We start from the raw sequence: 14,218 nt of genomic DNA, 5'->3' as shown, positions 1-14,218 counted from the left end.
CACAATATGATTGGAAAAAAGAAAAACTATATCCTAATATAATACTATCATATAAACGTGTGACAATTTGATATCTCTACGATGTTCTACATCGTACTTTCTTTAAAAATTAGTACATTACAACTTTTGAATGAAAAACAAATGACAAAATTCGCATAATCACACAACACCTTTACAATAGTTAATTACATTGCAGAAAAGGTTTTTTTTTTCATTACATATATTTTGAAAGGGAAAAACTACTAGATTACACTGACTTAAAATATACTCGGTCATTTTTGATATATAATGTTGTTATATTTTTTAGCAAAAAACAACGACTAACGTTATGTTCCACTATTTCACTAAATAAAATACTTTGTCAAACTAATTTTCTAGTTATTTTATGTTATCTGTGTATTTTGATTACAGCTTGTATTTATAATTTTGTGAAACAACGTAAAGCCGTACGATGACCTATAGCTGTTAATTTCTGTGTCATTTTGTCTCTTGTGGAGAGTTGTCTCATTGGCGATCATACCACATCTTCTTTTTTATAGTACATTTTATACCCCGTAATTCCAACATAATTATATCATTTTAGAGTATAGATGTTAACTTTATTGAACTGTCTTTTCCTTGTGGAAATTTTACTTTAAATGTACACTTATATACTTGTATGTAGGGTATCTTTAATGAACTTCAAATATAAAAATGTTACCAATTTATTTTATATACTAAAACAAGCCTTATCCTACAGTTCGACAGGCTAAATATCTGCTTCAATTGTGATAACAGTATAACAAGTTCTCTGAGCAACTGAAGGATAGAAAGCATAAATAGATCAGATAAGTGCATGAAGCAAAGTCTCCACATTGTCCTTTAAACGTTATTGAATTAATAGGTGTGTCCTCTTTCCTGTGTCACTCTGAAATCTATCTATTCTCGCGGACAGATATAAACACTTTCGCTTAAGTTAATATTCCAGATTAGATTTTTTCAAGTGTGAAGAGCTATCACATATATGCATACTATATTAACAGGTAAACAATAATGATAAAATTAACACAGTATTGAATTACTACAATACATTTAGAATAAAATAAATAAACGTCTTTTCCATTGACATTCTTCCTGCTTAAACATAATTAAACAAATATATAGGATACATGTACATACTATGACACGGTTGGGTTTGGTTTCTGTTATATGAAAGGAATATGTCGACTAAAACCAAAACGCATTTCAGAACAATTTTGGGTCATAGATAAGGAAGCACACCAGAAAATTCGACATTTATTTTTCTTTCCTGTATTTCTTCAAGAGCCCTTATAAAACGATCTCTCAAGGCAATTTAAATAAATACTTACAATTACACACGAATAATACATTTCAGACTGAAAGTATTTCATTTGAAACTACTTGTTTGTGAATCTAAAGCGTGAAATTGTGAAATATAAGATTTACAGATGAGTAATTTACGGTTTCATTATGTCACAACTTTACTCTTATCTGACAAAAGAACAACGGATTTGCGAGATGCCACATATTTCAGAAAATATACTTAGTTCTGACGCAAATTTTGAGTATCATCATATGGAGAGATGCAAACACGATCTGTTCAACGAAATGTTTTGAGATGAATCTCTCTCTTTGTAACACACATTTTGCATCTATTCAAACTTACTGAAAACTTAGTGCAGAGGATCATAAACTTATTGTAAAACTTACTATAAAAGGATACAGATGGCGGAAATGAATGAAAAAAGTAATCCTATAGTCATGATATATAAATGATCATAAATGTTTATAGAAAACCGATTGCTCAAAAGTTTTGATTTTTACTTATTACAAAGTTATGATTCTATTATGAAGCCTAAGCCTTACATTAGACTGGTTTTGCTTCATCTATCCTCCAACTCCTCTGTATACTATTTCCATAATGACACCAAGTAATTCCACCGGCTGAGGATCACTTATATTTTGGTATACGGAGATTCGCCTATTTCAATTATGTTCCAGAAGAGTTATTGTTTGGATATAATAGTTAAACTGCTTCGAGTTGCATTTTAAGAACACATACTATAATTTAAGAAATGGCTATATATAAAAATAAGAAGATCGATGTGCTATGGATGTCAAGCAGTATAAGTTTATACGAACTATTGCTTCTTTCTTTTATTATTTTTTTAGTTGTTTATTAATCAGGTTTTTTGTCGAACCTTAACAATGAATTGTAAGAGATCATTAACCATTGACAATTACAGTATTATTGTCATTCTGTTTACAATTCATATACCCATATCAAGAGGTCATGTATATATTGGGGATAAGATGTCGCTTATCAGACAGTTAACAAAACACATGAAATCTTGCCAATCGGGTGTATAATAGAGATCAACATCGCGATTTGTCATGTCCATTAAAAATGGGCTGCATTTACTGAAAAAAAACGGGTGTTGGTATTGAAAGACAGTTTACAACCCACAAAATCTATCAACTGGTAAACTTGAAAGTTCGGTGTATAACCTGTTACTACTTTATTAACATATAAGGCTCAGGTTTGAACTATTGAGATTCAACATAAAGAATCAATTTGTTCATCGGTGAACGCCTATACTATGTTTCAACTGTCAACATAAAAGATAGGAATTTGAGGAAGTTAAAAGGTCATATGATATGTTCATGTCCGTTCAATTGACAGTATGAATAGAAGATATTCAATAAAAAGGATTCGTTCACTACCCGAAAACTATCAACGATGTGAAAATTACTGGGTTTGAATAACGTTTTCACAGCTTTAAAATTTTACGTCTTCAAATTTTATAGTTTGAAATCGTTCATTCAAATCTTAAGTTGAACGGTCCGGCAAGCGATAAGTGTTGCCTCTGACTTATGAATGGGGCTCTGTTACAGAGTTATGCGTATATGAATAAATACGCATAAATATATGAATAAAAAATAAAAAGAGAATATACGCGTTTGAACGTGGCAAAATTAGAAGGATGCGGTTGAACCTCTTAGGTTACTCTCTATAAAAATAAAAGAGCATCCTGAATTTGATAGTTCGTGTTGGGTTTTTTTACTGTTTGATACGAAAAAAGAGATTCAATGGGGATACCTTATAAAATATTGAAATATATGTTAATCATGAAGAAAAGTTATGTTTAAGATGTTTGTTTTTTTGCTATTAAACCTCTTTTTCGTAATGAAGAAGGAATTAAAAGATAACGAAATGAAATCTAAGCATTTAAATTCAAGTGTGTGTCATATTTTTTTCATATATGTCGTTTCGCAGGCGAATTCATGCTTTGTGCAGTGGTATCACATTAAGTAATACACGCATCTCTTCACAAAGATGTAAAAAGCCTGCATTTGTTGAGATAAATAAACGCACAATTCACTGAATATAATGTGTGTGTCCACATTTATAAAAAGTGCACACTCGGATGTACTGAGATATGTTCAAAATAAATCTCAAAATCATTCAAGCGGTCATGTACTGATGTGACTTTTATATCATTTTTTTGTGCATGAGACATTTTCAACATTTAAAATTCATTAGACACAATCGCTTTCACCTGAGAGATAGTGTGTTCAAGATTAAGAAGGAAAAGAATTGTGAGTTCAAGGAAATAAAAAAGCATACTTCCTTAAAACTCATTGAAAATTGAATTTAATAACCGAAAATCATACTGTAATCTGCCCTCTCATTTTCGTTATTCTCGTGGCTCCTTAATTTCATCTTTTGAATTGAAACAGTCCCAAAACTTTATTTGAACCACTTTTTCACTTTAAAAACAAGGAAATTATTTATGTAAATTACATGTCAAAGTACATGCCTCGTTCCCTCGAGACATAATTATTAAAATCTATCTTACATTTTATTGTGAAAACCTGTAGTTTTGCATAATTAAATAAATGTCATAAATAATTTTCTTACTAAAATTTGCTGACAGAACAGTCCACACCCACCACCCACCCATTAATTTAATTGTTGAACATTGATATACATTTTCATATATTACATTTCTGAAACAGTTTGTATGACAAAGTTTAGTTTTTTGTGTTCTGTTGTAAAGTCAGTATAAGTCGCATGACCTGAAACTACATTTACTCCTGGACTACGAGTTGAATTTTTTTAAAGTTGATACTATTTTTGAAGTGTATGGTGTATAGATGATATTCCAAATTTAATAGGACTCGGTCGGTATCCGCGTTGATCATATATGAACTTGACATATCATTGCCCTTAAACTAGTACAAGTAATTAGTTTATCAATTTTACATATTTGAATTTGTGAGAAACATTACATCTATCAAATACTTTCTGATCACCTGTAAATTTCAGGTGGAAGTTTAACCCATTTAAATCATTCAAACAACGGGAAAACCGCGCCTCCCAATAGTCGGATAACCCTATATTATATACTTAATCCATGTTGACTGACCAACAGGTTTGACTAAGATAAAGTACGTCGTGATCTTTGTTAACGTGAAATTGGAAGTTTAATATAACAAAAGGTTAGCTTTCCCAGTAGAATATTTATTTGACAATAAGATACAGAAGTTACCAAGTGGAAAATCAAAAGTACGAAATAATTGGGTTTTTATAATAAGCTGCATAGTCATTGAAAATTTACGAGTTTATAGAAAGATTGTGTGTGGTTTTTGTTATTCTATTGACTTTGTTTTATTAAAAAATTAAAAGTTCTATTGACTTTGTTTTATTAAAAAATTAAAAGTCGATATGTTTTTGTGTTTATATACAATAACATTTGTAATTAAAAGCTATGATTAATAGGCTCGTAAACTAGGTATATTTTTCTAAAGCAAACTATTTCCTTATATAATTAGCTACAGTTGTGGAATAGGAATTGAACGGTTTATTCAATGCTATTGATACATGTACATGTATAGTGATAAAACTCGGGATGAGCAATTGTATCATGTCCGACCCCATGATTTTGCGTTTCAACATACAGCAAAATTAAAGGCAATGTTAAACTATAGGCTATACAATTATGGACATAAGGAAGAATTGTTCAAATGTTACAGTTTACATCCTTTTCGTGGCCTAGGGGGAATATTCTTCTTTTCGTTGTTCCACATTGAAACAATCTTATTTTTGCTTATGCAACTGTTTATGAATTGGAATACTGCTAAAGCATGCACTCAAAACAATGGAGAAAAACTAAACTCCACATTCATTGATTATATAAATTTATTCCATTTATCATAATATTGATATTTTGTGTATAAAGTTTTGAATTAAAAACAATATTATTTCACTTACCTTGGGCAGGTGAAGTTTATTGTATGTCCTTTTCTTTTATGATAATTAATTATACAGTAATTATGTACGTTTCAAACTTCCATAGAATACTAATTACAAAACTTTCGTTAAGATAAATATAGACATTTAAATTTCACGACTCATCTAAAACACGTGTGATCTTTCTTGAAAAAATACATCCACCTCCGAATGATATCATAAACAAAAGATAAAAATTCCAATTATTGTTTCAGTAAATGACACATCCTTATTTTTATCTACATCTGCATTCATTAAATTTCGCCTGAATTAACGAATACACACCCTGTATTATACAGAACTAGTAATGTGTACCCCTAAAGCAAGTCAACTGAGACTATTTAAATGACAAAAACTAAACTATAAGCTCGACAAAGTGTAAATCTATTTAAATATTTACACTATATCCTGAACTGAACATGGATGTTTATTTCTTAATAATTCATTGACCAAACTATCACGAGGGCTTAAATAACTTCCTATACAGATCAATGTAAATTTAAATAGCTGGTTTTGAATACTTTCACTCTATTGCACAGTTGCCACAGATATCTAGCTATAAAACTTCTATTTAGTAAATATTTGATGGAAACTGTTGCTCTTAAACTAGCTAGTAAATAAATGCAATACATGAACACAGCCGCTTGTAAGCTGCAATAAGCAAAAGTAACGTACGGATGGAAAAATTTATAACGGATAGTTTGACTAAAAAACGTAATCAACGCAAAAAATAATGACAAACAATTTTTATTAATCTGCAAAACAATTAAGAATATACAAAACTAAGAGGAACTATTTTGAGATGACAGAAATCATATGTTTTCACTACCACTGGGTCGGCAGTGTGTTGGTGGACTGTCAGTCTTAGAAGGAACGATACACCAAGTCGCCAGTCACGGCATGGTTAAAATCATTGCAAATGTCCAGCTCTTAAATGTAGTTATAAAGTTTGCATCTGCATCCAGAAAAGTTACTTAATAAATTGTTGACTGTACTTTTTCAGAATAAGCGTTAAAGTGAATTTATTTTCCATTAAAAATTGAAATTCTGTAGTTCATTCACTTCACTTTTTCATTGTTTGTGATAAATACACGACTAGTTATGAAATTTTGGTTGTCTTTCAAGTAATATTCGGCATGGATTCAATTTTTACATTTATACAAAAGCCGCTAGGTATTCATCACATTCGCACGAAGCTTTATTCATTACCCTTTCAAAACTTCATTCTCTGTACAACTTATGTTTGGAAATCACTGTTACAAACCCTCATTCAAACCAATAAAAACTTATAGCTATCATTTCGGATATTGCAATTGCAAGTCACAGACCTTTCAAACCAGTTCGCGTTGGAAAAGATGAAAAGGAGAAAAGATCCTTTCTTAAACTTTCCTTTGCCAACAAAGGTCTCGATGCTATCAACTTGGGCAATATCCTTCATCATAAATCAGTTCACTCGAAAATACCTCCCTATTTTAAAGATCAGTCTGTATCATTTCTTATACCTATACCAAACCAATTGCAACTAAAATTTTCAATCACAAACACGTGTTGCAGGATCTCAATATTGACGACTTCAAGTCTAAACCTCCTGATTGCACCTGTGCTAGTTCCCCATTCATATCTAATCCGGCTGGCCACGTTATTATTGGTGACCTAAACATTGTCAATAACACTTCTCTGGGAAATATGTTATCCAAAGGCCCGAAATATCGTGAGCCTAAATCCATCAATTGGAAACACAACTTCAAAATACTGATGGATTCAGTCAAGGATTATGCCAGGCAATGGGTTAAACGCGAGAAAGAAGACGTAGATACTATTTCCGAATGGATTATGGCTATAAGGTCGTTGATACAAATCAGAATTAAGAAACTGAATGGGTCTATGAATACTCATGCTACATCAATCTTTAAAGACCCAAATGTTGCAAAACGCTTGTCCTACCTTCATGACAAATATGTTGTTGTCCCCGCAGATAAAGCCCCAAAACAACATCGTTTTTGTGTGTAAATCACATTACGTAAACTGCTTGATAAATGAATTTGGTATTGACTTGACAATTCACTTGGAAACTCAACATATACCCCACGGCACTTACCAAAGAGTAAATCCTGGATAATCATAGGTCTGTTCTATGTTCCTTTAGAATTTCAACCAAAGATGAATGACTGGATCTTCCATCACTGTATTGGATACCTAAACTACATAAGTGTCCTTGCAAACAACGTTATTTTGCTGGTCTTCCAAGTGCTCCACGAAACCTCTTTCTAAATTATTAACATTAATTTTATCAGCAATCAAAGCCGGGCTTCAAAAATATTGTGAAACTACCTATTCTAGAGGTGGCGTGAATCAGATGTGGATACTAAACAAATCCAAAGATCTTTTAGAGTACATACAATCTAAGACTCTTTCATCTTGCAATAGTATTAAAACATTTGACTTTTCTACACTTTACACAAGTATTCCCCATTCCAAATTAAAAGACAAATTGAAAGAGTTGGTCCTGCTTTGTTTCATAAAAAAAATGCCCAACGTAGATACAAGTATCTTGTCTTAGGGAGGGATAAATCCTACTTTGCAAACAGTCACTCTGATTCAAACAAAAAATGTTCTGATTCAGAAACTGACATTATCAAGATGCTTGATTTCTTGATTGACAACATATTTGTTACGTTTGGAGGACGTGTTTTTCAACAAACAATCGGCATTCCCATGGGAACCAACTGTGCCCCTCTTCTTGCCGACTTGTTCCTTTATTCATATGAGGCTGACTTCATACAGGAACTTCTTAGGAAGAAAGAAAATAAGTTAGCAGTATCCTTTAACTTTACTTTCCGCTATATAGATGATGTTCTCTCACTAAATAATTCAAAATTTGGTGATTATGTTGAACGATTCTATCCAATCAAACCTGAGATAAATAAAATTGAGAATGGAAATGGGGAATATGTCAAAGAGACAACAACCCGACCAAAGAGCAGACAACAGCCGAAGTCCACCAATGGGTCTTCAATGCAGCGAGAAAATCCCGCACCCGGAGGTGGTCCTCAGCTGGCCCTAAATAAAATTGTGTGCTAGTTCAGTGAAAATGGACGTCACACTAAACTCCAAAACATATAAATGAACTAAAATTAAAAAAACATACTAGACTAACAAAGACCAGAGGCTCCTGACTTGGGACAGGCGCAAAAATGCGGCGGGGTTAAACATGTTTTGTGAGATCTCAACCCTCCCCTATACCTCTAGCCAATGTATAATAAAGAAACACATATCAAAAGTCTGCCTCATATCTTGACTTACATCTAGAAATTGACAATGGGGTCGGTTAAAAACAAAAATTTACGACAAAAGAGATGATTTCAGCTTCCAGATTGTGAACTTTCATTTTCTATGTAGCAACCTTCCAGCAGCGCCTGCATACGGAGTATATATCTCCCAGTTGATACGATATTCCAGGGCTTGTATTCCCTGTCATGATTTCCTTGATAGAAGGTTGCTGCTCACAAGAAAGCTACTAAACCAAGAGTTCCAAGTGGTGAAGTTGAAATCATCCATTAGTAAATTTTACGGACGCCATCACAAGTTGGTTGGCCGTTATGGAATATCCGTTTCACAGATGATAGCGGATATGTTCCAAATAGCGTAACTACAATCCCGTCCTTTTTCCCCGAATGTGACCTACCGAATTAGAATTATTACCGGGTTTGTACTAACATGAGCAACACAACGGGTGCCACATGTGGAGCAGGATCTCCTCACCCTCCCGGAGCACCTGAGAACACCCCCAGTTTTTGGTGGGGTTCGTGTTGCTCTGTCTTTAGTTTTCTATGTTGTGTTTTGTGTACTATTGTTTGTCTGTTGGTCTTTTTCATTTTTAGCCATGGCGTTGTCAGTTTATTTTCGACTTATGAGTTTGAATATCCCTTTGGCATCTTTCGCCTCTCTTTTAAGGATCCCACAGGAAATAAGCTTATGGCTTTTCCACTCTCTATACTACACTTCCTCACAATCTTATCAAACAGACGTTTTCTTTTTTAATCAAATGGTCCTTTGAAAATCTGATTGTAAGTTTATTTTCTGCAACTCCTATAAAGACCTCTTCTGTGATGTAAAAGGTAAATATCCTAGATACACTTACTGGAACAGAGATGAGGTGGTTAGAGCTGTTAATTCTCTCCTTGACAACATTAATGCACGTTTCGGCAAAAGTCTATCGACAGGTTGTAGGTATTCCTATGGGCACTAACGATGCCCCCTTTATAGCAAACTTGTTACTGTGTTGTTATGACCAAACTCAATACAGATCCTTCTAAACCCCATTTAATATAAGAGTGCACACGCTGAAATGTCTCGATTGCTTTACTGATAATTGAATTTATGTTTAAAATCTGTAATATGAAGGTTCTACTATAAATATCGCATGAACTTAACATTATCAATCCTTAAAATAAGGTCATGAACCATGGCAGACAGACATGTATACCTTAAAATCATTCCATATACCAAATATAGTGGTTCTATCGCTTATAGAAACCCCCCCAAAAAAAACAAAAAAACCCAGATCAAACCTTAAAATCTTATTATTGACCAAGGAACCACGAAAATGAGGTTAAGGTCATATGAACCCTGCCAGAAGGTCATGTACATCTTACAATCATTACATACACAAAATATAGTTGACTTATTGCTTATAGTGTCTGATAAACTGACAAAACCACGAAAACTCATCATTAACCAATGAACCATGAACATGAGGTCAAGGTCAGATGACACCTGCCATTCAGACATGCACATCTTACAATCATTCCATACACCAACTATAGTTGACATATTGCTTGTAGTATCTGAGATACGGACTTGACCACGAAAACTTAACCTTGATCCCTGATTTATGAAATGAGGTCGAGGTCAGGTTAACCCTGTCTGACAGACATGTAGACATTGTAAGGAACCAATAAATCAAAAACAGCTATCCTATTATTCATAAAAGTAAGTATTTCACATGACAAAAAAAAAGAGTATTTTTTATCAAGCAGTTGGTAAACAATGAAAATTAGGTCAAGGTATCTGCAAACAATGTGTGAAGCATCCAGGTCTTCTAACTTCTGAAATATACAAATAGTTTACGCCGTCTCTACTAAAATTTAAAACAAAATGTACGATCTTTTCTGGGTTTTTTTTTATTGGACTGTGATGTTCCTTTGGCCCCTTCTTAATTGTAGTGTCAATATTGGTAAACTTGTAGCTGATTTTTTGTCATCTGTGAACTGATGGTATTAAATAATTTTAATTTTCTCTGGACTGATTTTGATGGCAAATTTTTAGGTGTACCTTAAGGTTCCCTAAAGTTTAGTTGCAAAAAAATCCAACTTCATTTATATGATGTGTAAAGTTGAGAAGTATTTTTCTCGGATTCTGAACAAAATCCTTTGATCAATAAAATCTCCTGTCAAAATTTGGTTTGCTAATGCCCAATTTAGGCGAGGAAGAATCCCATTGATTTTGTGGTCAATAGGTCAGTCATAGCAGCTACTGATAGTCTTAAAGATTTTGAAAATTTTCATTTCCGGAGGTTATGATTTGACACATATCTTCAGTTTTGACAAAACCTGGTTGCATAATACCTCATGATGTCAGAAAAATCAACTGATTTTAGGGTCAAAAGGTCAAATTGACTGAAATTTCGGCAAAAGTTTGGTTTCCAATTTTTTGCAACCAAATGTGTACCTTTCATAAAACTTGGTTTGATAACGCCCAATGTGATGAAAAAGACCTCCATCGATCTTAGTCACTAGATCAAGGTCAGGGTCACAGCAGAAGATGATAAGGTGAAAGTGGGACAAAAACTCGGGTTCTGATGATGTCTTATGAATCATATGTCCAACATTCACCAAACATAGCCTTAGAATAATCCTTGGAAAAACAAGACTCAATTTGATTTTTTGGGGAAGATCAAAAGTCAGTTCTTATAAATAGACTAACATTAAAAAGAAAGGTTTATTCCATATAATATATTTTGAGTTATCAATTTTCAGATATGCCAAATGTAAACAGCAGTAATTTTTAACCAGTCTAGGTAGATAAGGTGCCTTAGAGTGAACAAGACCCCTATTTATTTTGAGTTCCAATCTCAAGGTCACAACATCAATCACTGTATGTGTACCTTTATTCTACTGTACTTATAAATTAATGGACTATAATTTGGGTAAATTTTTGGTTTTCCAACATACAACAAAATTTTCAGCACATTTTCGTCTTCACCACCACCACTGAAACAAATGTATTCCATACTTGCAACACTGGTACCTTAGATTTTTGGAGTTGCTGGCTTGCTAACTTTGCAATTTAGCTCACATCTCCTTTATTCATATGTTTTCTCCACAACATATTAATGGGTCTGTCCCAAGTCAGGAAGTCTAGTCTTTGGTTTTCATCTATAGTGTTTTTTTGTATCAAGTCATTATGGAATGAAGGCTGACACTTGGTAGTCTCCTTTCAATTCTATCACATGTCTAAACAAGGAGTCCCAAACATGCTTGACATGATGTTTTTATGGTGTTTTTGGCTTACTGTTTAATTGGTGTATGCCAAACATTTCCCTTGATACAAACTGCATAAACCATGGCCGTTTTAAATAGAGGCTCCTAAGAGCCTGAATCACTCTAATGGTAAAAATATGCCATTTTGATATTTATTTTTAGCTTTATAACAATCTCTTATGTTTGCTTTTTTTGTAAACCTTATTAAGTGGCATTTTTTGTAGATGTTGTATTTTTGATACTTTTCACTGTTTAGTTTATACCCATTTATTTAAGTTTTCGAGATAATTGGCAAAATTATAAAATTAGTAAAAGATCATCATTTAAGGAAAATAAATCCTACAAGGAATCTGATTTACTTGTTGGTCTTATTTTGCTGATTTTTTTTGCTTTTTAAAGTATCTCTCTATCTACTATAGTTTTGATAAAAAATGCAAAAAATTAGGAAAAATCATCATTCAGATGCAAAAAGAAACCAACTCTGATAAGGAATAAGTTGACATTGTTAAGCCATGTTGACATATTTATAGATCTTATTGTGCTGAACTTTTTTCTGTCAACAATTTCTGTCATTTGGACTTATTAGTAGATTATATATCCCTGGTCATTTTTACTGTTTAAAATTTCTCTCCATCTGTTTTCAAGATACTTACAACTTACAACTCCAGTTAGTTCCGTAAGTCGCAAATGGAAGACTTCTTTCTTGAGTCTGTCTGCTGCTTGTTGTTATACTTCTCCCCATGTCCTCCATCCAATGTAGACCATTTGTTTCCTTTGGTCTACCTATATTTCTATTTCCTGGTGGTGTCCATGTCAAGGCGATTTGACTACAATTCCATGGGTCTATCCTCAGTATGTGTCCTATCCAACTCCATTTCCTGGTCTAAATGGTGTTGGTAATCGTAAATGCTCAAAATATTCTTAAGATTCTATAAAAGTTATTGGTGTTAAAGCTGTTTAGTTGTCTCCATCGGTCTTGCTTATCTTCCAACATCAAGCCCTATATGACAACACTGATATTACATTGCATAAACTTATATTGCTTTTATAGATTTTTATTTTGGTGCTCCTAATGTATTGGTTTGATGCCCATATTTTTCTAAGCTTGAAGAATACTTCTCATGTTTTTAAAAAAAAAAGGTCTATTTGTCTGCTGTTGCATTGTCACTGGTATTTATAACATATCCAAGGTATACGAAACTGTCAACCAATTCTATTTCTTTGTTGTCCAATGTAAGCTGTATGCTGTTTACCTTTACACATATTATTTTTCTTTATTCTTGTTTATCTATAATTCAGTTGTTACAGCTACCCTTTGTATATCATGTTTTGGTTTGCAAATATGCCCTTGTTGTTGACAGGAGAGCTACATCATCTGCAAAATCAAGATCTTATAATAAGCCTAATCTTCCCCAGTTAATACCATACCTGTGTTGTCTCTTTTATTGTGTAGTCTATAACCAGCAAAAAAGGAGACCTGACATAAAACATCCTTGTTTAACTCTAGAATTAATGTGCACAGCTAAAGTGATCATAAAATGTTTGTACTATCCTAATGATTTTACCTGTCAATTAATAATTTGCCATGTTCTTTTTCCAGATTTCTCGATGAACAATGTCAGACACTTATTTGAAGTCAATCGCTCACCTGGAATTTTTTGTGTTGATCTTGCATCAATTATTATTTTGCTGTACTGATGCGTGTTTAAACATGCCATTTAAAGTTTCTCTCTATCTATCATAGTTTCTGCAAAAAAACAAGAAAATTGTTAAAAATAATCTTTCAAGGGCAGCAACTCCTACAAAGGATCCCTTGATGATTTCTGTCATGCTGACTTCATACAGGAGCTTCTTAGGAAGAGAGATAAGAAGTTAGCAATATCCTTTAACTCTACGTTCCGCTATATAGATGATGTTCTCTCACTAAATAATACAAAATTTGGTGACTATGTTGAACGAATCTATCCCATCGAACTAGAGATAAAGGATACTACAGATACAGTTAAGTCTGCCTCATATCTTGACTTACATCTAGAAATTGACAATGAGGGTCGGTTGAAAACAAAACTTTACGACAAAAGAGATGATTTCAGCTTCCCAATTGTGAACTTTCCATTTCTTTGTAGATACATTCCAGCAGCGCCTGCATACAGAGTATATATCTCCCAATTGATACGATATTCCCGGGCTTGTGTTTCCTATCATGATTTCCTTGATAGAAGATTGCTGCTCACAAGGAAGCTATTAAACCAAGAGTTCCAAATGGTGAAGTTGAAGTCATCCCTTCGTAAATTTTACGGACGCCATCACGAGTTGGTTGACCGTTATGGAATAACCGTTTCACAGATGATATCGGATATGTTCCTTATGTCGTAACTACAAT

The 14,218-nt window shown here is 33.1% G+C and overlaps 1 protein-coding gene across 1 annotated transcript in view; it reads right to left on the bottom strand.

Moving 5' to 3' along the window:
- LOC127725998 (uncharacterized) overlaps positions 1 to 5,630 on the bottom strand; it is a 95,982-nt gene extending 90,352 nt beyond the window's left edge. Inside the window, exon 1 of the mRNA XM_052233297.1 lies at positions 5,276 to 5,630. The gene's annotated coding sequence lies outside the window, so the exon portion shown is untranslated. The remainder of the gene's footprint in view (positions 1 to 5,275) is intronic.
- Between the last annotated feature and the right edge of the window lie 8,588 nt (positions 5,631 to 14,218).

This window comes from Mytilus californianus, unplaced genomic scaffold (assembly GCF_021869535.1).
Source record: "Mytilus californianus isolate M0D057914Y unplaced genomic scaffold, xbMytCali1.0.p SCAF_15, whole genome shotgun sequence".
Taxonomy (NCBI): domain Eukaryota; kingdom Metazoa; phylum Mollusca; class Bivalvia; order Mytilida; family Mytilidae; genus Mytilus; species Mytilus californianus.
The sequence above is the reverse complement of the archived record's forward strand: the minus strand, read 5'-3'. Positions and strand labels throughout refer to the sequence as shown.